The sequence below is a fragment of the Lissotriton helveticus genome, chromosome 6 (genome assembly GCF_964261635.1).
Source record: "Lissotriton helveticus chromosome 6, aLisHel1.1, whole genome shotgun sequence".
Taxonomy (NCBI): domain Eukaryota; kingdom Metazoa; phylum Chordata; class Amphibia; order Caudata; family Salamandridae; genus Lissotriton; species Lissotriton helveticus.
Genome location: NC_136067.1, coordinates 1,959,356,754 through 1,959,382,443, shown reverse-complemented (window position 1 = coordinate 1,959,382,443; position 25,690 = coordinate 1,959,356,754).

Sequence of the window (25,690 nt, the reverse complement as noted above, 5' to 3'; positions counted from 1 at the left end):
TGTTTTTAGGTTTCAGGGCAGGGTTTGGGTTTTGGGGTACAGGGGTGTTTTTAGGTTTCAGGGCAGGGTTTGGTTTTTGGGGTACAGGGGTGTTTTTAGGTTTCAGGGCAGGGTTTGGGTTTTGGGGTACAGGGGTGTTTTTAGGTTTCAGGGCAGGGTTTGGGTTTTGGGGTACAGGGGTTTTTTTAGGTTTCAGGGCAGGGTTTGGGTTTTGGGGTACAGGGGTGTTTTTAGGTTTCAGGGCAGGGTTTGGTTTTTGGGGTACAGGGGTGTTTTTAGGTTTCAGGGCAGGGTTTGGGTTTTGGGGTACAGGGGTTTTTTTAGGTTTCAGGGCAGGGTTTGGGTTTTGGGGTACAGGGGTGTTTTTAGGTTTCAGGGCAGGGTTTGGGTTTTGAGGTACAGGGGTGTTTTTAGGTTTTAGGGCAGGGTTTGGGTTTTGGGGTACAGGGGTGTTTTTAGGTTTTAGGGCAGGGTTTGGCTTTAGGGATAATTAAATTATATTTACCATTTTAAAATTAATTGAAATATATTTAAAAAATTAAATTAATTATTTTACATTAATTACATTTTTAATTAAATTAATTACATTAAATAATTTAATATTATTAATTTAATTTAATTTCATTATAACAAATATGTACATTAAACTAATTACTTTTTTTAATTAAATTAAATTAATTACAATTTTTATTATATTTACATTTATTAAATAGATATTATTTTATTAAATTAAATTAATGACAATTTTTAAATGTCTTTTAATTAAATTATTTAAAAAAATTTAATTACAATAAACTAAATAACATTTTAAAAAAAAAGTCAACTTACCTATACTTACGATGTAATGCCATGCGTTGTAATAGCATCTGCGATGTAATGCCATGCATTGTAATGACATCCGTTGTAATGGATCCCGCGTTGTAAAATCTGCGTTGTAACGGAATGCGTTGTAATACAACGCGTTGTACTGACACCAATCCGTGCATTCTTAGTCTCATCAGATTGTAGAGAAAAGGAAGAGACGGGCGTGTTCAATAAAAGATGTTATTTATTGATCAGTCTCTTTTCTCATACAAGAGAAATGGATCGATATTATTGCAATACTTATGGTTAAGTAAAGTGCATACATTAAAAGCAGAAGTATAAAATAATACTGTAAAAACATTGATATGGTTTCTAAGCCATATGAAGGTTTAAAATGAATAAGATATATTACATACACATATACATTTGACTACTCGTACTCAACTGGTGTTTCTAACTACGCCTACCCCGTGTACCTGACCTAAGTCTAATGCGTGGGCGGGAATAGAAAGTTACAGTTTAAGTTAAGTTTGTTTTGCCAAGTGACTGACTAAAGAATTCTCTGTGAGGGGTTATTCAGTTCTGTACCTGGAATCTAGGATGAATGAGGGATGGTATCTCTCGTCTCTGGTCTCGATATTCCAGGCTGCCTGCGAGGGCTACCCGGAAGCGCCGGAGCTGGATTTCTCGGCAGGAGAAAAGGCAGCTTCTCGTTCTCAGCGCGTCAGGAAGGCGGGGCTGCGCCAGCGGGGTCTGCTCTGCTCTGGGCTTCGGCAAGTCTGGCTGCTCCGATCTCGTCACCACCGCGTGTGTTTGCATAGGGCAATATCGGTAATATTTATACCTTTAAGGTGCCGAGATTAACGTAAGGATGGACATAGATACGTCAATAAGGATGTCATACGACCAGGTCGTTAGCACATTCTTTTGCTGAAGTTCTCGGTGAAATCAAAACAATGGCCGCAGGGTTTTTCCCAGGTTGTCATAGGTTTGATTTGTTTTGAGAACTCCGTATGCCTTATCAGGGGCTGGAGGAATATCGCTTGTCTAATTAGATGGCAAGCGTTATGACCTAATCAGATAACACGTTCCTGTGCCGTAGTGTGGCTTTATCAGATAACGGTTCCTGCATCATGGGGGTTTTCTGCCTCATGGGATGGCTGCTAGTTAACTCGTTAGTTTGTTAACCAGAATAGGGTCAGGAATAGGGGGATCGATACAGAACCTATAGGAATACATCACAATTGTTTCCCACCATTTTGTGTTAGCAGCCATTGTTGCATTATATATGGCTCCATAACTTGGTATTTCTCTGATAAAATGCAATTGCCAAGACCGCCATTTACATCGGCGGGTGACTAACGAGCTCGGGACAGTTCCATGTTTTGGCTTTCATTTTGTAATAAGTGTTCTGGTAATATTCACCCTCACATATATGTGGAGTTGTATTTTTTATATGTATCATGTGAGCATGCACTATTTGTTATCTTTCCTAATGTATGTAATAATGTTGTTTTTGTTTAAACCAGTATAGACACTTTGTCCATGCTTGTAGGTGTGCAGTTCTTTAGGTCTTGTATATATTTATATTCTAGGGATATTTTTTGTTTATTTTTTGTTGTGTATATGTATGTATGTTTGAATTATGTGTATATTTGGTACTTATGTATGTTATTTATATTCTCATTTCCAGCCCTGACGATGTTCACGTCTAGAACGAAACGCGTTGGCTGAGGTTTTATGTTCATATGAAATCTTTATGAGCTTCAATAAAAATCATTTTCTAAAGGAAGAAAATGGACTGTGCTTCCTAATTGAACATTACTCACCTACGGTAGTGCACCACTCCACCCAGTTTCAAAATCCTTCATAGTCTGTACCTTGCTTCCTTGAAGCCAGCCTTATAGATCCTTAATAGCACTGTCAGTGAAATCAACCCAGTCCTGGGTGTGTGCCTTCTGGGTGTCTCTGAACTTAATGCTGTATTGCTCAAGGTTAAGCCAAATCCATCAATAAGTGCACTCTTCATAACTGAGTAATTGTCAGCATCCTCTTCTCTAATAGTGAGGAGCTTATCTCTACCTTTGTTAGCTAAGGATAGCCACAGGATAGCTGCCCACTGACCTTGAGGGACCTTCTGAACGTTAAAGGCCCTCTCTAATGCAGTGATCCTGGTAAGGAGGGACTATCCTGCTCAGGTTCCTAGTATCAAAAGAGTTTTCCCTGACTTGAGGGGCACAAGGGCTGCTACCAAGAGACTCTAGTCCTAGATCTTTCCTAGCTTTTTGGACCTGTCCCGTCTTTTGGAGCATCCCCACCCACTTGGTCCTGATCCCCTGACCTGTCAGGGTTCAGGAGACCATCTAGGATAAGCAGCTCTAAGAGATGTCCCATCTTCTGGAGAATCCCCACCCACTTGGTCCTGATCCCCTGACCTGTCAGGGTTCTGGAGATCATCTAGGATAAGCAGCTCTAAGAGATGCTTATTGGTTGGTTTGCTACCTGTCCTTAAGTTCCTAGAAGTACACAGTGTCCTTTGTTCCTGGAACTTAAGACCACTTTATCTAGAAGACTGGGTACACTAGTATCAGAAACAAAAGACAAGGGGCCAGATGTAGGTAATCCGAATTTACTGATTCTAAAATACCGAATTTTACCGATTCTGTATTTTAGAATCGGTAAATGGAATGTAGGTATTGATTCGGCAAATTTTACCGAATCGGTAAAATTCGGTAAATACCGAATCGGTATTTACCGATTCGGTAATCCCCATTCATTCCTATGGGCCTTGAGGCCCATAGGAATGAATGGGAATTGCCCGAATCGGTAAATACCGATTCGGTAAAAGGGGGAACTCATTCAAGGGTGGCAGGGTGTCACATTGACCCCCTGTTGCACCCCTGAATAGTGCATGGGTGCACATGTGGCATGTATGTCTGCCACATGGCACTGTTAAAAATTGAAAAAAATTGCTTTTTTCATGGTTTTCAATATTTACCACCAACTTGTAGCTCTTAAAATTAAGGTATACGTTAAGTGAATAAGAATCAATTCAATTCAATTCAAAAGTGCTTTATTCGAGTATTACTCATAAAAGCAAACAAACAAACACATAATAAAAGTACAATTAAACTACAAAATCGAATATGACTTAAGCACAATACATGTTAAAAAGACAATTAAAATTCATTTCATCCAGTATATATAATCCAAAAGTGCAAAGTTCATATAATAAAAAACAGATTAAAACCAGATAAGACACCTCGCATGGGGAACAGAGAGTAGATAATCTAGCAATCTCTGTTCAACTAAGCAGAGAGTAGTTACCCTACTAGCAATCTCTGCCTAATTACCCACGCACACCCCAGAAACTTTGCAGTCGCTATTGTAATCCAATTTAAGGAGGTAGTTTTTACTATGCGTAGAGCTACCATGCTACTTTTAGTACCCAGATTTCTACACATGGGAGCCAGCCAAACACGTCTGGGAACAGAATATGCATAACAAGAAAACAAAAAGTGACCCAACGTTTCATTTCCTTCCCCACAAACTGGGCATATAGCTGGGCCTCCATCTCTCCATTTTGCAGTTAAATTACGTAGAGGTAGAGAGCCAGCCCTCATTTGAAAAAACAGTTTCCTGTCCATGGGTTTCGTTATTAAATCCCAATATATTTCGTACATGGGAAAAAGCTTTGCTTCAAGGAAAGTAGCCGTCATAGACCCATGGTTGTTACTGAGAAGACTCCTGTTTTCTACCTGTTCCCAGAAAAGATTTTTTATAAATGTCTTGGATGGGAAGGACGACCCAGTTGGGTCGGACCACAATTCAATTAACCCTAGTTCACATAATGCTGATTTTAAAGATCTAAACCATCTGATTTTATGAAATCGGTCTGCTTTGATGACATCAGCAAACCCTGCTGCATATTGTGACAACTCAGGGGTGGTCCAGATTCTACGCCAATATAATATCGGACGAAGTTTGCACATTGCCGATATTTCTTTCCGGCCAAGATCATATCTAAGAGGCAAAAGGGGGCTGCTCTGTGGGGTGCCTGTTAATTTCCGAAGGAAGTTATTTTCTGATACCTGTAACTCCTGAAGGTTTTCTTGCCCCCAGATCTCTGCCCCATACAAAGCTGACCCTATGGCCTTTGCCTCATATATGATCAAAGGAGGTTTGATTGGTTTGGTCATAGATTTAAAATGCTCCTTAATGATGGTACCAGCCAATTGTTTATGTCTTAAAACTGCAATGTTTAAATGTTGGTTCCATCTGTTGGCGTTTGAAATATGAATCCCCAGGTAGGTAAAAGAATTTACTACTTCGAGGCAACGCCCACTCATGGTTATTTTAGATTTAAAATTTCTGCAAGGATTAAAAACCATGAGTTTTGTTTTAGCTGCGTTTACCTCCAAGCCATGGTCGCTACAAAATTTATCAAAAATTACCAATGCCTTTTGCAGACCGCTGGGGGATTTCGATAAAATTAAGGTGTCGTCTGCAAACATTAAAATAGGAACTTTTGCACCTGCAAGGGAGGGAGCATCCACAGACTGGGATTGCATGCGGGCAACAATTCCATTGATGAAAAGTGTGAAGAGAGTTGGTGCCATTGAACAGCCCTGGCGAACTCCTCGGTCGACTGGAAAGTCAATGGTATCGTTACCGTAGCCACCCCATTGGATTTTAGCGTAAGTGCCCTCATGGAGTCTCATGATCAAGGTTAAAATAGTCATTGGGACCCCTAGAGCTGCAAGCACCTCCCACAATTTTGCCCTTGGCACCAGGTCGAATGCGGCCCGTAGGTCAACGAACGCTGCGTACAGACTGCAACCCCCCAAGACCACGGTCCTCCATTGTATCAATTGAAAACGGAAGACCTGGTCCACAGTGCTAGTTGCTCTGCGAAACCCAGCCTGGAAAGGAGATAAAACATTCTGCTCCTCAGCCCAATCTAACAAGTTGTTAATAATTACACGCCCAACAACTTTTTGAACCGTGTCAATTAAGCTAATTGGGCGGTAATTGCAAGGTTGGGCACGGTCTCCCTTTTTATATACTGGGATAATAACAGCACCACGCCATGATACCGGGATTTCAGCGCCCCTGGCAATGTGATTTAGTAAAAGGCAGATGTATTTACTCCACCTAGCGGTGTCATTTAAAAAGACATCCGCAGGGACTCCGTCAATACCCGGGGCTTGGCCAGTGTGAACAGATTTCAGGGCAGTCAGGACTTCACTCTGCACAAAAATGTCATCATCTGCATACAGGTAAGTTAAACTTAAGCTGTTGACAGATTGGTCCCTGGAGGAGTACTGCTCGCTGAAAAATTTAACCCATGCATCATGGGAGACGTAGTTATTGGGAGCTTCTGGAGACCTATCATGACCCCATTTGACAATATGCCAAAATAGTCTAGAATGTTTACGGTCACTTGCACACTTCAACTTCTGCCAGTGATCTTCGTCCCATTCTCTTTTTGCCCTTACAATACAATTTTTGTAGTGCTTCCTAGCAGAACGAATGCCGTCCAAGTTGTTACTTTTAATTGCAGCTCCTAGATTTAATCTTGCCGTCCTACAGTCTGGATTATACCATTTTGCTGATTTGTGTGGGCAGACCCTCTTGTTATTTGCAGGTTTCAGGAAGAAACCTTTAACTTCATTAAAGAGAGTCGTATGTGCATTAGTGATATCCTCATGGGCCTGGGAACACCCATCTACACTCTCCAATGCCATAATGGCCTTGTCTGTCGCTGCACTTATTTTTTCAAGGATCTGCTGGTCTGCCTTGACACCTGCCCACCTTAACCTACGCATATTGTTGGATGGAAGAATCGTTGGGAGCACAAGTTCATCACAAGGGGTTAAGGCAATTTCATTAGATGTCCACCATTTGTGCGAAACACATAAAGGGTCGTGGTCGCTTTCTGGCCTAGCTATTACTACCATGTCATTGAGAGATGACCATATAGACATGCTACAAATGACATAGTCAATGCGACTTTTATTACGCCCGTTATTGAAAGTCATGGCAGGAACACGGTCTGATTTAGTTCGACCATTCAGGGCTCGTAGCCCGTGCTCCAGACACATTGCGTTCAAGCCTAATATGTCAGACGTCCAGCGAGTTATCGGTGGAGATTCTAATGTGGGGATGTCCCAGAGCTTATCTTCCTCTACTCCAAGAGGAGAGTCACCAGTGATAAGAGGTTCGAATGTGCGATTTAAATCGCCTGCAATTAAAATGTTTTTACCTGCAGAGTGAGTCTCAAGAAAGTTAAAAAGACTCAAAAGAACCTCTGATTTACCTTTGCTACCACCTCTAGCATAGGTATTATAAATATCTATGGAGATGGATAGGTCACTAGTCAATCTGATAAGCTGAATATCTTTATGGTCAAGCTCCACACATTTTACAATAGTTTTTAAAGACTGCCTGATCCATATAGTAAGACCCCCCATCGGCCGCCCTTTAGGGCCCTTAGTAGCAGGAACATGAACATTTATATACCCCAAGGCGAAAATAGGGTCACACGCCCAAGTCTCTTGAAAGATACATAGATCATAGTTGTTAATAAATCCAAACCAGTCTGCACAATCCATCCTGGAACATAGTCCAGCCACGTTCCAGGACAAGAGCTTCCCTGAGTTAGATATCGTAAGAGAACAGGGGTTTGTGATAATCTCATGTGTCACCCTACCACCAGAGTCCTGGATACTAATATTTTCATTGGGGGGGGCTACTGAATCATCAACGGGATTCCCCTGAGTACAATCTTTAGTTGAATTGCCAACCCTATTAATGATACTTCCATCACAAAAAGACAAAGACAAGGATGTACAGCTAGGTGGTTGTCAATCACAAGCATTCAAGTTCGATAATACAGAGAAGCGGTTTTCCAACCCCAAGCCCCAGTCCACTGAAGCAACATCCTTCCTCCCCCTCTTCGTCACAATGTTCCATTTGGTTCGTAAAATACTTGGATTTGGACCGCTTCCCTTTCTTGGGTAAAAGAAGTCCAGAGTCAATGGAACAATTGAGGTTGATCTCCGTTGTGCTGGAAAAATGTTGGGCAAGATGTTAGGCAAAACCCCTGGGTCGGAAAAATGTAGAACAACACACTCCCCCTTAAACTTTTTCGCTCTGTCCCCAATCCACTGTACCCTTCTCGCTTTAACAAGCTCTTCTGAGAGTTGCTGCTTACCCCATGGAGAAATAGCCATATTATTGGTCAACCATGATAGAGATTTATTTATTAAGGAAGATGTTGTTTCCCGCTCATCATGGGCCAAAGGGGGAACATTGGCAAGAACAAGTACCAATGGGGAAGCTTCTACTACAAGCTCGAAAGACCCTTTTTCAACAACTGGATCATCAGCAACAGAAACTGGGATAAAGGCATTAGAAGCATCACCAGCGGAAATACTCTTGGGTGCCATTTGAGGGTTTGAGACAGAGGTAGGAATTAATCCACTGCCATCTATAGTAACTGGTTTACTCAGAATGTCCTCGATCCTAGTAGAAACATTTTCTGGGATTTTATCTATCTCACCCACGGTCTTTTCTAATAGACCTTCTAGTCGGCTAACCTCAGATGATAACTTATCTATTTTGCTGACCAGAGGTTTAACCACACCTTTGATTTTGTTATCAATCAAAGCCAGTAGTTTGTTGAATTGGGCACTAGAAAGTGTAACAGAAGCCTCATTGGTCAAATCAAACTCCTCTTCCTCTGAGTGTTTCCTCGAGGGGTTTGCTACTCTGTTCTTGGCTGACCTTAAACCCTCCCGTTTCCCCGGAACTAAAGTGGGAGCTGAAGGGGAGATTAAGGGCTCGCTGCTATTTGTTATCTCTATCAGAGCTTCATTAATGCTGCGGTCTACAATTCCAGCAACAATACCGCTGGGCTGAATAATACTGGTATCTGGAACAGAATCAAGCATTTCGCCAGTAGAGCAACTATTAATCTGAAACCCAAAAGGATCATCTGAATCAGTATCAATGACGGGGGGTTGGGTGGTTAAATCTATTCCCAGGGAAGATCTCCTGTCACTATTAATTCTTTCAACAACCTGTACAAGATAGTTCTCAATAGAGTTACTAGGAGTAACTAACTTTTTAGGCGGCATATTTCTATGTGCACACAACTACAGAAATAAACACGTGAAAGAATCACCAAAGTGCAAGATAAATAGAAACGACGTTTTACAGCACCACAAACAAAGAGACCAGACCCAACCCAACCTTGTCCAGCCTCGGACGGCCTCAGACGGCCCGCCCTTTGTCCGGGCTTCGTCCGGGCGTCCCGCTCGCGTCCCGCGAGACGGGGGTAACGCGCTATTTCAGCGCCTCCTGGCGCCTGATGACGCGGCGTGCGCCGCTCGGGATTCTGGGGATGGTAGTTTAGTGTCCCCCCTCGCACCGCGCTCCGCTCGGCAACCTGCCTCAGAGATGGCAAATGAGTCGGCTGCGGGAGGCGGGAGGCGGGAGGCGGGAGGACGAGCAGCAAAGGGCGAAGGACTCCAGCAACTGTCAGCAAGGACCGGCACAATCCTGTTAGGTTTCCCCCACTCAACCGGGGTAACGCGCTATTTCAGCGCCTCCTGGCGCCTGATGACGCGGCGTGCGCCGCTCGGGATTCTGGGGATGGTAGTTTAGTGTCCCCCCTCGCACCGCGCTCCGCTCGGCAACCTGCCTCAGAGATGGCAAATGAGTCGGCTGCGGGAGGCGGGAGGCGGGAGGACGAGCAGCAAAGGGCGAAGGACTCCAGCAACTGTCAGCAAGGACCGGCACAATCCTGTTAGGTTTCCCCCACTCAACCGGGGTAACGAATAAGAATCACACAGTGTAGTTATAAAAATATGTATTTTATTACAAACACTAACTAACACATTTGTACTATCTCCTACCCGGAGACAGAAACACAATACACACAAAACTAGAGCACATAAGTAGCACAAATACACAGTGGTCTCCAGGGGGAGGCCAAACCATATACTAAAATATTGGAATGTGAACCACAACTTAATTCAAGAATGGACCCAGAAGAAGTAGAAGTGTTGGGGACCCAGGAACCCCATGGAGACCGTTGGCAGAGCGTGAACACAACCGCTTGATTAACAGAAGTCAATGGGTAAGTCGCGGTTGCAGTTTTAAAGAAAAAGGACCCTTTCCAGTAGATCATGAAGAAACCCTGTGGCAGATGGATGGTTGGAGAGTCACCCCACCCATGGATACCTCAGGAACCAGGATACCTACAAGAGGGAAGCCGGTTGAATAGGTGTCAAATGATGTCAGAAACCGCCGCCGACCACAATGGAGGACTTTAGGAAAGATGCCGCTGGAGAAGAAGATGAAGGAGTCCGGTGGAACCCAAAGGTGGATTTGAGATGAGAGGTACCTGTAAACAGAAGGGACAGAATCTATGACACTCAGGAGTGACCAGAAGCCACAGAAGATGAATGCCCACCGATGTTGGAGATGCAGGTGAAGTTGACTTGAAGTTGCAGCTGTATTGCATTGTATTGAATTGTATTATAATTGCATTTATATAGCACTTACTACCCCTGACGAGGCGCTGAAGCGCTTTTTCGGTGAGTTGCACGCTCCTCCGGGACCCATAAAGGATTAGTGTTAAATTAGTATAGTGAAAAATGAAAGTAATTTAAGTGGTGGATAGGTTAGTCAGTTATTTGGATTCGGAAGGATAGCAGAAGGATAGAAGAGAAAAAAGGTTTGTATTAATATAGCGCTTGTTGCCCCTGATGGGGTGTTGAAACGCTTTTCGGCGAGTAGCACGCTACTCCAGGACCCATAAAGGATTAGTGTTGAAATAGTATAGTGAAATGTGAAAGTAATTAAAGTGGTGGATAGATTAGTAAGTTATTTGGATTTGGAAGGATAGTGGAAGGATAGAAGAGGAAAAAAGGTTTGTATTTATATAGCGCTTGTTACCCCTGATGGTGTGTTGAAGTGCTTTTTTTGATTTGTTTTTTTGTGCGCACCAGGCGACGCTGCAGGAGACCAGGAGCCGTTCATGAGCTGTCCCATGTCGGATGTCAAGGGCCAAGGGGTCAGTGTCCGACAGGGGCACCAACAAGCCTTGGCAGCAGCAGCCAACGTGGTTGACGAAAAAGGTGCAGTTTCGAGACCAGCAAGGTCCAAGTGACTCACCACAGGCAAGTAAATCGGAGCAGGCCAGAGCAAGCAGGGGAGCCCACTGAAGCCAAAGAAGACCATCAAGAGGACCCAAGAGGAGTCTCATGAGCACCTTGAGCAGCTCACCAATAAAGAAGGCCCACGGTGCAGAGGAAGCAGTGAGGGTGAAAATCTTGGCTGGAGGAGTTGCTTGAGGTCGGAGCTTCTTGCAGCCTGAAGATCTCGGGAGGAGAAGGTCAACAAGCCTTGGCAATGGCAAGTCAACACAGTGCACAGGGGTTATGTTCCAGCGGGTGCGACGAGGGATACTGGCCTCAAACTCGGTATGAAGACACTGCAAGCCTTGAGGGAGTCACAGAACCACCACGTGTGTTGCTGAGCCTTTCAGAATCCGTGGGAGCCCAGTATCAACAGAGCGGTCAGCGGCATTGCGGTGACTGCAGATGCAGGGGAGTGACACTCCAAAGGAGATTCCTTCAGGTGTCTTGGATGTCCAAAGGCTTGGTGAAGAACCTGTATGGAGCACGGACCCAGACTTTGCAGAAGACCAGCAGGACAGTGAGATCAGGTGCAGCAGGAATCTTCCCCGGTGCAGTCTCGGTTCCCAAGCGAAGTCCACCGAAGCCCAGAGGATCCAGACAGTCGAAGTTGAAGTGGTATGTGATCTGAATCTTGTCCCACAACTAATTTAGGGACCTACCCCCAGGAAAGCCCTTAAGTACCCTTAGGAAAGGATTGGGATGATTCAGGGGTCCCTCCCACAGGAGGGGCTGGCCAGTGGGGAGGATACTCCCATGTCCTTTGTCCAGATTCGTGCCAGAGCGGGAGCCAAGAGCTCCCATAAATGGTTTGAACTGGATCATGCAAGGAGGGCACCAAATATGCCCTTCAAACCATCTCAGTGGTGCTGGCAAGTGCCCCCACCTTGTCCCAGTACACTAAACCCTGTCTGGAAGGTGATCACACCTCCCTGTGACAGGATACCTATTGTTCTGCCTTCTCCTGCTCAAGCTTGGCTCAACAGCAGGAGGGCAGAATCGGGTCTCTGGCCACAGCAGCCCTAGCTTGCTGTCCGGTTCTGGAAGACTGGTACTGGGAGCATGGAGGGCCTCCCGGAGGAGCTTTACTGTGCATGCAATCATACCCCCACACCACACCGTTTACAGTGTAGGGGTATGTTAGACCTGGAATCCTTGGCATGGTTTCCACAGCCTTTTTCCCTCTACCTCTTGTATTTTTTACACTGTGCTGCATTTAGTTTTTGCTGGTTTAGATGCTTTGGGCACTTTGCCACTGCTGATCAGTGCCAACGTGCAAGTGCTCCCTGGTTGGTTACATTGTAATTGTGATTGGTTATCCATGATTGCCGTATTTGCTTTACCAGTAGGTCCCTAGTAAAGTGCACTGAGTGTGCAGGGCTGGTGATTCAAATGCTACTAGTGGGCTTGCAGCACTGATTGTGCCACCCGCATAGGTATCCCTAAGATGGTGTCTCAGGCCTGCCACCGCAGTGCATGTGCGCAGTTTGTTAACTCCCATGTTGACCTGATCAGTGTACACACTGGCCAGGCTTGACCCTTCCCTTTATCTTACACATAGGACGCCCCTATGGTAGGCCCAAGGTACCCCCCTGGGCAGGGTGTAGTGTATGTGAAGGGTAGGACATGTACTAGTTTGGGTAACATGTCCTGATAGTGAAATACTGCCAAGTTAGTTTTTCACTTTTGAAAGGCTATCATGCCCATATGACAGAATGGGGGATGCTGTTCAACATGTGTACCTGCATATATTCCCATAGCAGCAAGATAGAAAATATGAATCTGGTATCCTTGAACTTAGAATTTAATAACACATCTTTTAGGGAGGATGGTTTTTAAATTCAATGTTTGGAAATAACACTTTTAGAAAGTGGCTATTTTCTTGTTCAACTTTTCTGTGTGCCTCTGCCTGTTTGTGAATTGACTGTCTGGTTTGTGAGTGACAGGGGCTGGGTGGCTCCAGGAGGCCGGGTGAGTCAGCACTAGGCTGAATAGACCTACCTGCATTTGGAGTGGTGGGAGGAGGATCACCTGGGTCTGAATAGGGCTGTGCCTGCCTTCCACAATGCTGGCTTCACCTCCTGCGGTGTGTCTAATAACCCTGGCCCACACCCACAAAGGAAGAAGATGTGCACTGGCAGAGTGCACCCAGAACTGCTTTGGAGCAGTGATTCCAGGATATTCAGGTTATGATTCCGATGTTTCAGTCGCTGTCCTAGATTTTGTTTAGACTGACTGTGAGGCTGTTGGGCCTCATGGCCTCCTGCATCCTGTTAGAAAGCATGACAGGTGGCATATACAGTCTCTGCAGTGCGACTTGGAGTTCCAGTGAGCACAGCATCAGGGAAATCTCACAAAAGTGGTTCAGATCTCAGAAGGAACTGCAAAAGATCTGCAGTGGTGGCTGATGAACCGCGATTGGGTTAACGGCAGATCCCTCTCCTTTGCCCAACCAGATCTCACAGTCGTGACAAATGTGTCCCTCCTGGGATGGAGTGGCCGTCCGGGAGAGGTGTAGATCAGGGGACACTGGTCTCCGGCGGAGTTGAAGTTCCACATAAATTTGTTGGAGCTCCGAGCAATTCGATTGGCATTAGAAGCATTTCTTCCCTTTGTCAAGGGGAAGCTAGTGCAGGTGTTCACACAGGTGTTCAACAAGCGGGGCGGGTGGGGTTGTGTAACCTTTGTCAAGAAGCCCAGCATCTCTGTTCATGGCTGGAACACTTGGGCTTGACAAAGAAGCAGACCCAAGAGGGATTAAGGGACCATTCCACCAGGAGAAAGGCTGCACCTATGAACTTGACTCGGGGTGTCCCAGTCCAGGACATCTGCCAGGCAGCAATGTGGCCATCTTTGCACACATTTGCTAAATACTACTGCCTGGACAGTCAGGTCCACTGGATGGGCATTTTGCCCATTCAGTCCTGCAGGACTTCCTAGTTTGAAGAATTTGTTCCGCAACCCACTGCCGGGATGGTATGGCTAAGGTATCTAATTCAACAGTATGGAATGTGCTGCTAGAAGTCTCTATCAGATGAACAAGTTACTTGCCTTCGGTAATGCATTATCTGGTAGAGACTCTATCTAGCTGCAGATGCACCAATCGCGCCTTCCTGCTTTGTGGACTAATGTTGTAGGGCTAAGGTTACACCCTATAGTGGCTCTGCGCTTCTGGTGTAGAAAAAAAGAAAAGTACTGACGTCTGCATGGTCGGCTGGCACCTATATAGGTACCATGGCATCATAACCTACGCTAATCTGCCGCTTTTCTGTTGGTCAACAGAAAGCTGCAGACCAACCAGAACTCTGCTGCCAGAATCACTCAACCTCCCACATGGCACTCACATCACACCACACTTGAAGGGGTTCCACTGGCTCTTAGTCACAAACTAGCCAAATTCAAACTCCTCTCCCACACTTTCAATGCACTAGATAACACTGGCCCAGCATATCTCAACAACTGCATCGGCTTTACCAAACCTTCCAGGCACCTCCATTTGTCCGGATTCCTACTTGCCCCCACGCTTACGGAAAATTAGATCTGGTTGTTGGGCCTTCTCCTACCGTTTTCCTAAAGCATGGAACAACCTGCCGTTATATGTAAAATCTGAAGACCAGGCAATTTGAGTAGTACCACTAGGCCCTAGGTTGGCCGAGAATCACACATTCTCAGCGCAAGGATACCCTCCCGGGTGTTAGTGTGCTCTACAAATCTGCATACCATAATATTTTCTGTGGGTGGTGTTACAGTACCCGTGAATAACCATGTGTGGCCCTGGACTTTCTACTATTTCTTTTTTTAAGCAGTAACTTAAATTCTGATTTTCTGAATAGCCAAAAGTAGATAGTTACTCAAAACTGGAAATTACATTTGTGAATCAGACTCTGGGTGCGTACAGAGTATAGTGGTATTGTTAGCAGGGTGTCAAGTATCAGTCATATTGGATTTTAAAGTACAGAAACGTGAGCTTTCTTTACATAATTTGTGAAGGTCTAGCAATAGTAATGTCAGCATATGGAGTTTGGTAGCAGTGAGGCACCCTGTGTTGATTTTAAGTACAAGCTTGTAATTGGGAGACCATATGTTTTTTCTGAAGTCACCTGACAGATGAATGCCCGATCTTCACTGGCAGCTCTTGTGTTACTCTTGTGTCATGCAATGTGACACAAGACAACACAAGCTTCAGTGAGATTTACTAAACCATGTAAAGCCACCTTGCGGGGCTCTGCGTGGCTTAGTAACTCCAGAGTAATGCAGGGCAGCACAAATCAAATGCCTTGCCTTACTCTGTGTTGGGAATACGTTCCATGGGTCGAGTGTGGGTGTCTCCCACATCCACCCGAGGATTATGGTGCACTCCCAGATTTATGAAGTATAGTAAACCTTGGATTGCATCAGAATGCTCCGCCATCCCAATAGAGACGTTACGAGGTGAAATATGTAGAAAGAGGAAAATGACTCTGAGGACTGTTTTTGAGAAGGAAGGTATCCCTTCCTGCACAAAAACAATCCTCCCTGTAACACAGGCACTCTTTCACCATGGTGCAAGGGTGCCTGCATTGGCACTAGGCTGCATTCAGTGTGCCAGAGTGAGAGAAAGCAGGAATGCACCATATGTTAGTAAATATGGCACATTCCAATATATGAAGAAGGTACAAAGAGAGGAAATTACTTGCATGCCTAGCAACTAGAGAGGTGGCGAGAAAACATATAATAGAGATGGTAGACTTGTGAGGGAACAAGGTGCAGAATAGCAAGCTCACAGTAGAGGTTATAGCTGGCAAAGTACAGGAGTTTTATAGGAGAATACATTGCTACGAAGAAACAGAGCTTAAGGATGTGTCCCTGCAGAACACTGAACATGGTGAGAGCATTAGAACTGGAGACAGACTTGACAGAAGAAGTGATCGGAACAGCGCTAGCCCAATTGCAATCTGGGAAAACCCTGGGACCAAATGGCCTACCGGTGGAAGTCTTAAGTCATTTGGCTATGAAAGTAGTACATCCCCTACACAAGATTTTTATTAAGGCTTATGAAAAAGGTGAATTGCCTGGAGATCTAGGTACAGCAATGGTGGTTCCCATGGATGGCGATGGTGGTTCCCATTTTGAATCCTAAGGGAAACCGGCGGACAGATGGGACTCATATAGACCCATCTCATTGCTGAATGTGGATGTTAAGAAATTTGCCAAGGCATTGGCTAACAGACTGTGGGGAGTAATATTAGACCTGATACATCTGTCTCAAAACAGCTTTATGTCACATCGATCGACATGCTTTAACCTTAGAAGATTATATCATAACATGGAGGCAGGGTTGCGGGTGCCATTAGCAGTGGCCTCCCTCGATGCTAATAAAGCATTTGATTCAGCGGAGTGGCCCTATATGTCTGCAGTACTCAGAAAAATTGGCTTTGGCCCAATTTTTTAAAAATGTGTCCAATTATTATATACCTCACCCCAAGGGAGAGTGGAGATAAATGCCGTTCTTTCAAATATATTGCCAGCAGAGAGGGGAACGCAACAGGGATGTCCCTTGTCACTGTTATTATTTGCATTAACAATAGAACCACTAGTGGAATGTGTGAAACAAGATGCACAAATTGAGGGTTTGAGGTGAGATTCATCCTCGGAAGAGTGTATATCACTGTCCACTGATGGCGTGCTGCTGTATTTTGCAAACCTGGACAAAACCCTAGACAGAATTAGAGAAATATTTGAGCCCTTCGGAGAATGCTCTGGACTCCAAATTAATTGGGATAAATCCCTGATTTTCTGAGTGGGTATGTTGGAAAGCAAGTGATGCCCGACTGCTGCCGCTGTAGATTGAAAAGACACACTGTACATACCTGGGACTTTGGATATCTAGGTCTGCCACCATACATTATGAAGATAATCTTACACCTGTGTTACAAAATCTTGAAAGCGATGTCAAACACTGGGGAGGCTTGCCCCTTTTCTTGATGGGAAAGGCGACAGTATTTAAAAAGTGCCCCCCCCCCCCCCAGATTAACTTATATATTACAAAATATCCCCTATAGGATACCTAAACATTTTCCCCACCCAACGTTCTGAATGGATTGGAAAATGATGGGAGGGAAAGGATACCTACATGTTCTCTATGGTGGGAAGTTGAGGACGGATGATCGATCCCCCAGTGAGCCTGCCAGTGGAGTTATGGCAAGTGCTTCATGGAGCGATTGGTTGGAAAGGCAGACTTACTTCAGTAGCCCCACTATGGGTGGACATGAGGTTGCAAGACACCACAAAACTGAAAGGTTTTAGACAATGGAAGCTCATATGGAATAAGTACTTTGGCCGATGTCTGGGACGCCAATGGAGTGGCACCATTCTCACATTTCCAAACAGAATTTCAGATGCAATCCTCTCAAATATTTAGATATCTACAGCTGCGTCATGCCCTGATAGCAAAGATCACAGCTGGGGTGAAAATTTGGAGCCCTCCTGCTTGAATATTGGTTACTGGATGGACTCTTAGAAAAAAAATGATCTTGCTTACCTACCAGAATCTTTTGAGAAATACTCAGAAAGACCTAGTAACGCTGATAAATTAATGGCAGATTGATATTGGTGTGATGGAGGATGAAGACTGGCTAGAAGTACTACAATTCCTCACAAATGTAGCGATTAAAGCCCGTTATGAGTTAATACAGTTTACATTTTAACAGAGTATACTAAACTACAACACACCTACAAATCATGGGGGAAATACCTCAAAACTCTTGTTTGCGACAATGTGGACAACCATAGACTTTCCTCCATGTCCGGTACTGAAGGGGTTCTGGGAGAAGGTACACCGCAAGATAGAGGCGGTCACTGGAGCTGGGATAGAGATGTCTGCACCATTGAACTTACAGGGGTCTGGAATGACTCAGATACCACTTTGCACCAAGTAATACTGATCAATCTGGGGTTCCTGCTGGCTAAAAGGGAAATAGCATGTAGATGGGGATCTACCGGGACCCCGAAGATAAAAGACTAGGAAATGGAAATGGATTTGAGTTATATACAGGAAAAAACAACATATAAAGGAGGAGGGTGCCCTAATAAATTTGAGAAAGTAGGGAAAGGATGTACATGCGACGAATAAATAATTTGATTTGCGGCGACCTTGGAATATGGGATGGGAGGAAGGGGGCACAAGAGGGGAAGGGGAAGGATGGTTTAACATATTGTGTTTTGTAAGATTTGCTAAATCAAAAAAATGCTTTACAAAAATAAATATGGCACATTACTCCTCTCTCGATTTGACACAGTGCTGCAAGGTGTCTTAGATGCATTGTGCCAAATGTCAGTAAATCTGAAACTCCCCATGTAAACTATATATTCGAATGGTAACAAGCTGACATTTTTACATGCAGAAAAAATACCTCTGCATATCTAAAGTTACATTTTGCAACTTTTGTATGGTTTATTTTAAAATATATGCCCAAATATTAGTAGTTTAAAATAAAAAACACATAAAAACATAAGCCCTAATCTTGCTGGCTAAATAGGAAAACTTGTAGAAAATATGTGGAAATGCACTTAAATGTAAAGTAGCCATGAAAGCAGGATACTACTGCCTCAAAGGCTAGCAGCTTCCTTATTCCATTAGGGCTTCTACTGACAGTTGTTCCAGAGCCTTGGCTATTTCTACCGGTTCTCCCAGAACACAGCTATGTTTCTTTTTACCCATTTCTGACACAACATAAATAGGCCCGATTTACTCATTATTAGGCCTAGCATCCTTTGGCGTTTTTCTCCTATCTTTTTGCTTTCTGGCCTCCAAGTTTTAACCTGTTTTTTCTGGTTTCGTGTCTCTGCGCACTTTCTCACTGCTGTTCAGTGTTAAAATGCAAGTGCTCCTATTGTAAATTGCATTAGGGATTGGTGTTTCCAAGATTGGCATATTTAATTTAATAGTAAGTCCCTAGTAAAGTGCACTGAGAGTTCCAGGACCTGCAGCAATGGTTGTGCCACCCACACAAGCAGCCCTGTAAAGGGTTCTCAGACCTGACTCTGCAGTGTCTGCACAAAGTTTGTAACTGCCATGTCAACCGGGTAAGTGCACCCACTTGCCAGGCCCTAATCGTCCCTTTTCTTACATGTAAGTCACCCCTAAGGTAGGCCCAAGGTACCCCTGCGGGCAGGGTGCTGTGTTTATTAAAGGTAGGACATGTTCAGGTGTGTGTGACATGTCCGGGTAGTGAATTACAGTATATTTTGTTTTTCACTATGGAAAGGCTATCTGTCTAATAGGATAGAATGGGCGCTTACTTATAACATCTTATAAGCATATCTTCTTATTGGGACAAGATAGTCAAATTGGTTTTAGTATACCTGAACTCAGAATATACAAATGCATCGTTTAGTGAAGATGATTTTTGTGTTCTGGGTTAAGAAAATACCACTTTTAGAAAGTAGGTATTTTCTTACTTAGCCATCCTGTGAGCTTCTCCTGGGTTTGTGGATTGACTGGCTATGGAGTGACAGGGGCTGGGGATGTGCAGTCTCTTCAGACAGCCACTGTAGGGGGAGGGGGCAGGTTGAGGTGTGTCCTGCCTTTCCTGAATGAGTCAGGGCTGGGCTGAATAGAGATTACCTTGCTCCTGAATTGGTCTGGTCTGACTTGGACAATGCTGACTCCACCTCCAGCTAGGAAGCAGGGCCAGAGAGGACAGAACAGGTTTGGGCTGGGCACAGACACTCTCTGCCCAAGAGAACCCAGAGTAATGCAGTATAAATATTGGGGCCCAAACCCCAGAACATTAGACCTCGCTTGGTTCAAGAAACCTGGCAAGAAGAAGAGCTGGTAGAACTGCCGTGAGGAGTACTGCCCCTCTGTTGTGCTGTTGCTTTGTTGGGTTGGCCTGCAGTTGCTGCTTCTGCCTTGTGCAGTGAAAGTACTGGACTGAACTTTCTTTACTTTTGCTGAGTATTTCCAAGGGCTTGAGTAGTAGAGCTTGCCTCCTGTTCTGAAGTCTGAGGAACTGCAATGACTTCACCGACCTCTGGGTACCGCCTCTGGAACCGTGGTTTCAGTTGCCACAGAAGGGGGAAAGCAAACAACTCCATCACTGGCTCCGTGTCCTGAAGACACTGCAGGGGGACACTGTCGCATCTCGCACAGCAACCCTTGTCTCACAGATGCCGATGACTGCCGCCACGAGCCGCTGCTTGCACCGTGACTGTAGGCACCGCTCTCCGCACCACCTCGCTTGCCGCCCTGGTCTCGCTGACGCAATCTCTGCCCTCTGACATCGACACCTGTAACCACAGTGTGGCTTGGGGGCACCACTTGTAAGTCACACAAAGCACCGCCCTGTCCCACAATGCAGTCCTGACTGACTGACGCCAGCTCCCTCCGCAACCAGCTCTGTTGCCTGCACCGTGAGCTGTCAGCACCGCGACAAGCACAGCATTCACTCCACACCACAGCCCTGGTCTCAATGACGCCGTTTGACGACCGTCACCAAGCCACTGCCTGCACCGCAACTTGAGGGCACTGCACACCTTAAAGCTGTGCTTCACCTTGCAACCACAACAATTGCCACAACTGGCCGGCACCAATGTGATCGGCCGCCACGAAAAGGTACTGTTTATCAGTCTGCCGACACCCCAACCGACGTGGTCAGACGGAACTGTTGAATTCTGTTGTTTCAGCACAGCGGTAGCACCTGAGCAACCAAATTCAAGGAACTGCATTTTAAGGTTATCCCTGCAAAGTGTATATTTTTAAGTACTGTATGTTGGATTTGTATCTTTTTGGCCTTGTTTTGAATATATAAAGTATTGGATATTTTTCTAAACTGGTGTGGTGTCCTTTTGTAGTGTTTTCACTGTGTTACTGTAGGTTATGTGCAAGTACTCTGAGTTAAGCTTGTGCCAAGCTACTAAGGGGGTGAGCAGGGGTTATTTCAGTAGTGTATCCCCCATATCCTGACTAGGAAGAAGGGTCCCTAGTTGGGTAAAGGTGTAAACCATTGCCAACTAGAGACCCCCATTTCTAACACTAAAGCTTTGTGCTAGTTTTGCTGCACAAAAGCCATGGGGCTATCTAACGCAAACCAGATCTTGCATTGGAAAGTTCCCCAAAACTAAGGCAATATAGCACTATTCACTACTTTGCGTCAAGGGTGCATTCCATTGGTGGTACATGAGCATCCATGGGTTTTGGTGTAAATTTCCATCTGCTAACATTCGTAGACAGGGATCTGCACCAAGGCCTTATGCCTCCTCAAGGTAGGAGTAATGAGGACAAATGTTTGAACTTCTCCTTATTGTACGAACTTGGCATTTGTGCTGCATTGTAGTGAACATATACAATTTGGGAACATTTTTAAAGGATAGGTTTTGTACTGGAAGTCTTGCCATTAAAAAAAACTATGCTTTAAAAAGGTGCACACCCTTGCACGATGGTGCAAGGGTGTGTGCATTGGTGCATTGCCAGCCAAAGTGGTTTAACTTGAAATTGTCAACATCAATGTATTTTTTATGATATTTTTCCTATATCTTTACAGATTTTTTGAAGCATTTATTCAACATAGATCTGCTGTCATATCTTCTCTCCAAATTGGCCTTTTTATGAAGAAAAGGCTGCTGATGACACATGGAGTGAGCGTGATCTTCATTCTTTTTTTTTATATAACACATTTTGTTGAATTTCCATGGTACAGTCTGGGCAGTAGCCCTTCATATACATATCAGAGACAAAAATGGTTTGGATAAACCAAAACTTGTGTACATTATTAACTGCAAAACTTGCGTATATATTAACAAAAACATGGCGCAGACTGTTCCAGGTCCCATTTATCTTAAGAAGTCCAACTGAGTACATGTACAGACAATGACAAGGGATGATCTTTTTCCAAAAATGATGGGAGGCAAAGGAATAGGATCTTGCAGAAAGACTGTGAGAGCAGTTGTGGAAGGAAATCCAATCACTATGACCCAGTTCTCTACCTTTAGAGAGATATACATGGATTGGAGAAGGCACAAGAAGCTTAGTTACTCCTGACATTTGTGCCACTCCAGTTCTGTATCATAAGCAGTTAGTGTAACTACAAGTTCTGATAGATACTTCCAACTGCAGATTCCTTACCCTAGACTATTTCCCAAGAGTCAGACAGGATTATGAAAATCTTGAGCAGTTACTCTGTGCACCAGTAGGTGGTGTTGATCTACTCCACGTCAGCATTGTTGGTGTCGGAAGGGACGCTGCGGTGCCCATATAAGTGCAGATCTAGGCAGCAATTGCTGGCATTTTTCCCCCAACTATTTTTGACTTTGTCAACATTTCTGAACTTATGCTCCCAATGTGCTAGAGATATGTGCCCACTAAACCTTCAGAATTTAAGCTTTGCTGGGATTGTCACAGGCATATGTCTGAGTCCGATCCCCACTTGGTCTGTATTGTGTGCCTCGGGACAGGATGTGACCCCAAGGATTACGCTTAGTGCGCGTTGCTGGACCCGAAGGTGATTTGCGAGTGGGCGATGAAGCTCCTTGGGCGCATCACAAGAAGGCTCCAAGCTGGTCCTGGTTCTATTCCTGGTCCCATGGAAGACCTCAGGCCGCTCCCACAGATGATCGTCTTCCCACTCCAAGACCTCCTCATTAAAGTCAGGCAAACCAAAGAGGCACAAGAAAGCATTCTTTGGATTTATCCTCTTGACCTTGTGCTTCTAGAACCTGCTCCCACACTTCACCTGCAGAACTGGAGTCAGGTACCACTCTGTGCTACCCAGAATTTCCCTGTGCTGGAGCAAAGCCCACCCAACGTAAGGAATTCTGTGACGCCATGCATGCCATCTTTGGGTCGACTCAATCTGGATCGCCTTCTGGCCACTTGGAGCCATGAGGTACCCCAGCTGGGTTAGTCATGGGTGCATCCTCGAGACCAGCTGAGCCCTCTGGATCTGCTCTAGCGTCCGGAGTCATCTAGCGCCACCCCCGGGGCCATTCGACAATGAGCCAGTTGTAATTTCTGGTGCCGCCGGGACCTTACCATCCGTTGGTTTTGCCACCCATCGACAGGCCCTACCTCCCTTTGAGGGGACCACTTAAGAGCAAAGCTGGTAAGAGGACTCGGGTGGATGCCAGTGGTTTAGTTACCTCCGTAGAGTCTGGAATGCTTTCCCCTCTGGCCCAGGTTTTGGAGAAAGATGCATCTTTTGTCACTGTGACTCACAGAGCTGCAGAGGTCATCGTTCTCTAGCTGCCTCCTGGTGAGGTCAAGTTCAATATCTTGTTAGAGGTGCTTCTTCATGGGGTGGGCTCCCCTGCACCAATGCTCCACTTAATGAAGCTCTCACCTATGTGCTCCTGTACGAAACCTTGCACAGGGGCTTCTGTGCACGGAGTGATTGCTCATCAGATTTGTCCTGCCCGAGAGACCTAGCGTCCTCTCCCAGCACTTGTCCCCTAAGAGCCTAGAGATGCAGGTCTCTCAGGCGAATATCATCTCAAGCACGTTTCCTACCACTCCACAGGATAGGAAATTCAAGAGGCTGGGCACCTTATGGAAGCACATATTCTCTTCCACTAGCCTTGCCTTTAGGTCAGTGAACACAGCCTGACTTTTGGGCCGATATTCCGATGCATCATGGGTCTTGGTTGCACAGCTGCTTTCTATGCTGCATGAGGAGGGCTGTGGTATCCTCAATCAAGCTTTGGTGGGCAGCAGGGATGTGGCGAAGTTTGCCAGACAGTGTGGGTTGGACACCAAAGACTCGCTGGGTAGAGCCATGGCTTCTACAGTGGCGCTGCGTTGCTATGACTGGTTACGGTCCACTGGGTTCTCAGAGAATGTCCAGTCATCACTGATCGACATGCTCTTCAATGGCTCCTGCTTATTTGGTGAAAGGCCAATGCAGCGCTCGAGCACTTTCATGAGAGCACTGCCAGATTCCTTGGGATTTCTTTATTGGCTCACAGCAGTCCTTTTGCTCCTACCGCAGACATGGAAGGGGCAATTTTGGGCACCCACAGTAGCATTTATACTATGCCCAGTCCTTGTGAATGGGGTTGCGGAGCCCAAAGAGGTCATGGCAGCAAGTCCCAGTGTGCTGCCCAGTAGTCGCAACCTCAAAGCCCCTTTAGCGTGCCCTCCATCTGCCTATATTAGATCTGTATCCTCTGCATGTGGAAGATTTTTCTTAGCAGTACCCATGCATGCCGTAAGGTGGCATCAGTTGACTCTGCGTGACGTAGTTGGCGTCATGTTCATTGTTGCTGTGACATCCGTGTCTGACACTCCAGTGTGCTGACGTCATTTCTTTTCTTTCTGTGCCAGCCAGCACAGGTTTATCAGAGAAAGCTACCCCCTATAATTTTTTGACTGACTTTTCACAACTTCTTTTGGTGTGTAGGATGTCTAGTAAGAAGACATTGGGCTTTAAACCAAGCACAGCCTGTCACCACGCCATATCGGTCACGGCCCCCTACTTGGTGTGTCTCTGGTGTCTGGAATGTGAAGTTGTACTCTGATTGCTGGGCCAAGGCGCTGAAGGCTTTGAGGAAGCATCCCTAAAGCTGATCGCGGCCTGGTGTCTAGCACCAGGGAGGTCGCCTTGTCGATCTCGTTCCCAGTCCACGTCTCGTTGAGAGGAAGGTCCGAGCACTGTTCCGGTGAATCAAAGTCTTCTGTGTTGAAGTCGTCAAAGTCAGGTAAGAGAAACACAAGAAGTCAAAGTGTGCTTTGACTTCACCCCGCCCGTCTAGCAACGAAGCAGAGTGCCCTCGGCGTTCAAGGCCCTTTTCCGCAAAGAGGGTGCCTGGGTCAGCTCCGCGTTTCCCTGCCTTCCAGGGTCCGGGAGCGTCCTCTTCCGCACCAGCATAAGGAGTTTTATGATGCCATGTGAGCCATATTTTGGCAGCTTGTCCCTGCCGGCACGCCTTCAGACCCCACAGGCTCAGATGATGGAGGACTACCCGTGGGTTCCATGCCTTCGGCTCCAGACCTGGCGCCACGACCTCGAACTTCACAGTGACATTACCTGGCACCGCTTCCACTGCCAAGGTCCTAGGTGGTGCCAGAGCCCACCAGCGGCTCCTCCCCTATCCTCATTTCTGATGACACAGAGCCAGTTGGGCGTCTTCCGACACCCAGAACGGCACCGATAGAGTGGTAAGGCTCCATGCCGTTCACCTGCCCTATGATGAAGGTTTAGGAATTGATGAGGAGAATAGGGCAGGGGAGCAGCATACCTTATAAATCCTGCAACCACAATACATGGACTGGTATGAGGAACTGGATGATGCCAGTGGTCTGGACACCTTCCCAGATACCGGCATGCTGTCTCCACCTTGCCTGGCTATAGAGAAGGGGGCATCATTTGCTTTGGCAGTGCGTAGGATTGCGGAGGTCTTGGACTTCCAGCTTCCTCCTGTGGAGGTCAACTAACATCTTAACAGAAATCCTGCATCCTGGTGTCTCCAGCTCGGAACCATTGCTGCCTTTCAATAAAGCCTTAATAGACGTCCTTATCGACACCTGTTTCAAGCCCAGCACAGGGGCTGCTGTGAATAGGACGATTGCCAGCTGCCATTGCCCTGCAACGGGCAACCCAGTTTTCCTCACTTCCCATCCCACCCCACAAAGTTTCATTGATCAAGCTTCCACTTCCCGTGGCGCATTCCCTTCAGCACATGCTGACAGGGAATCCAAGAGACTG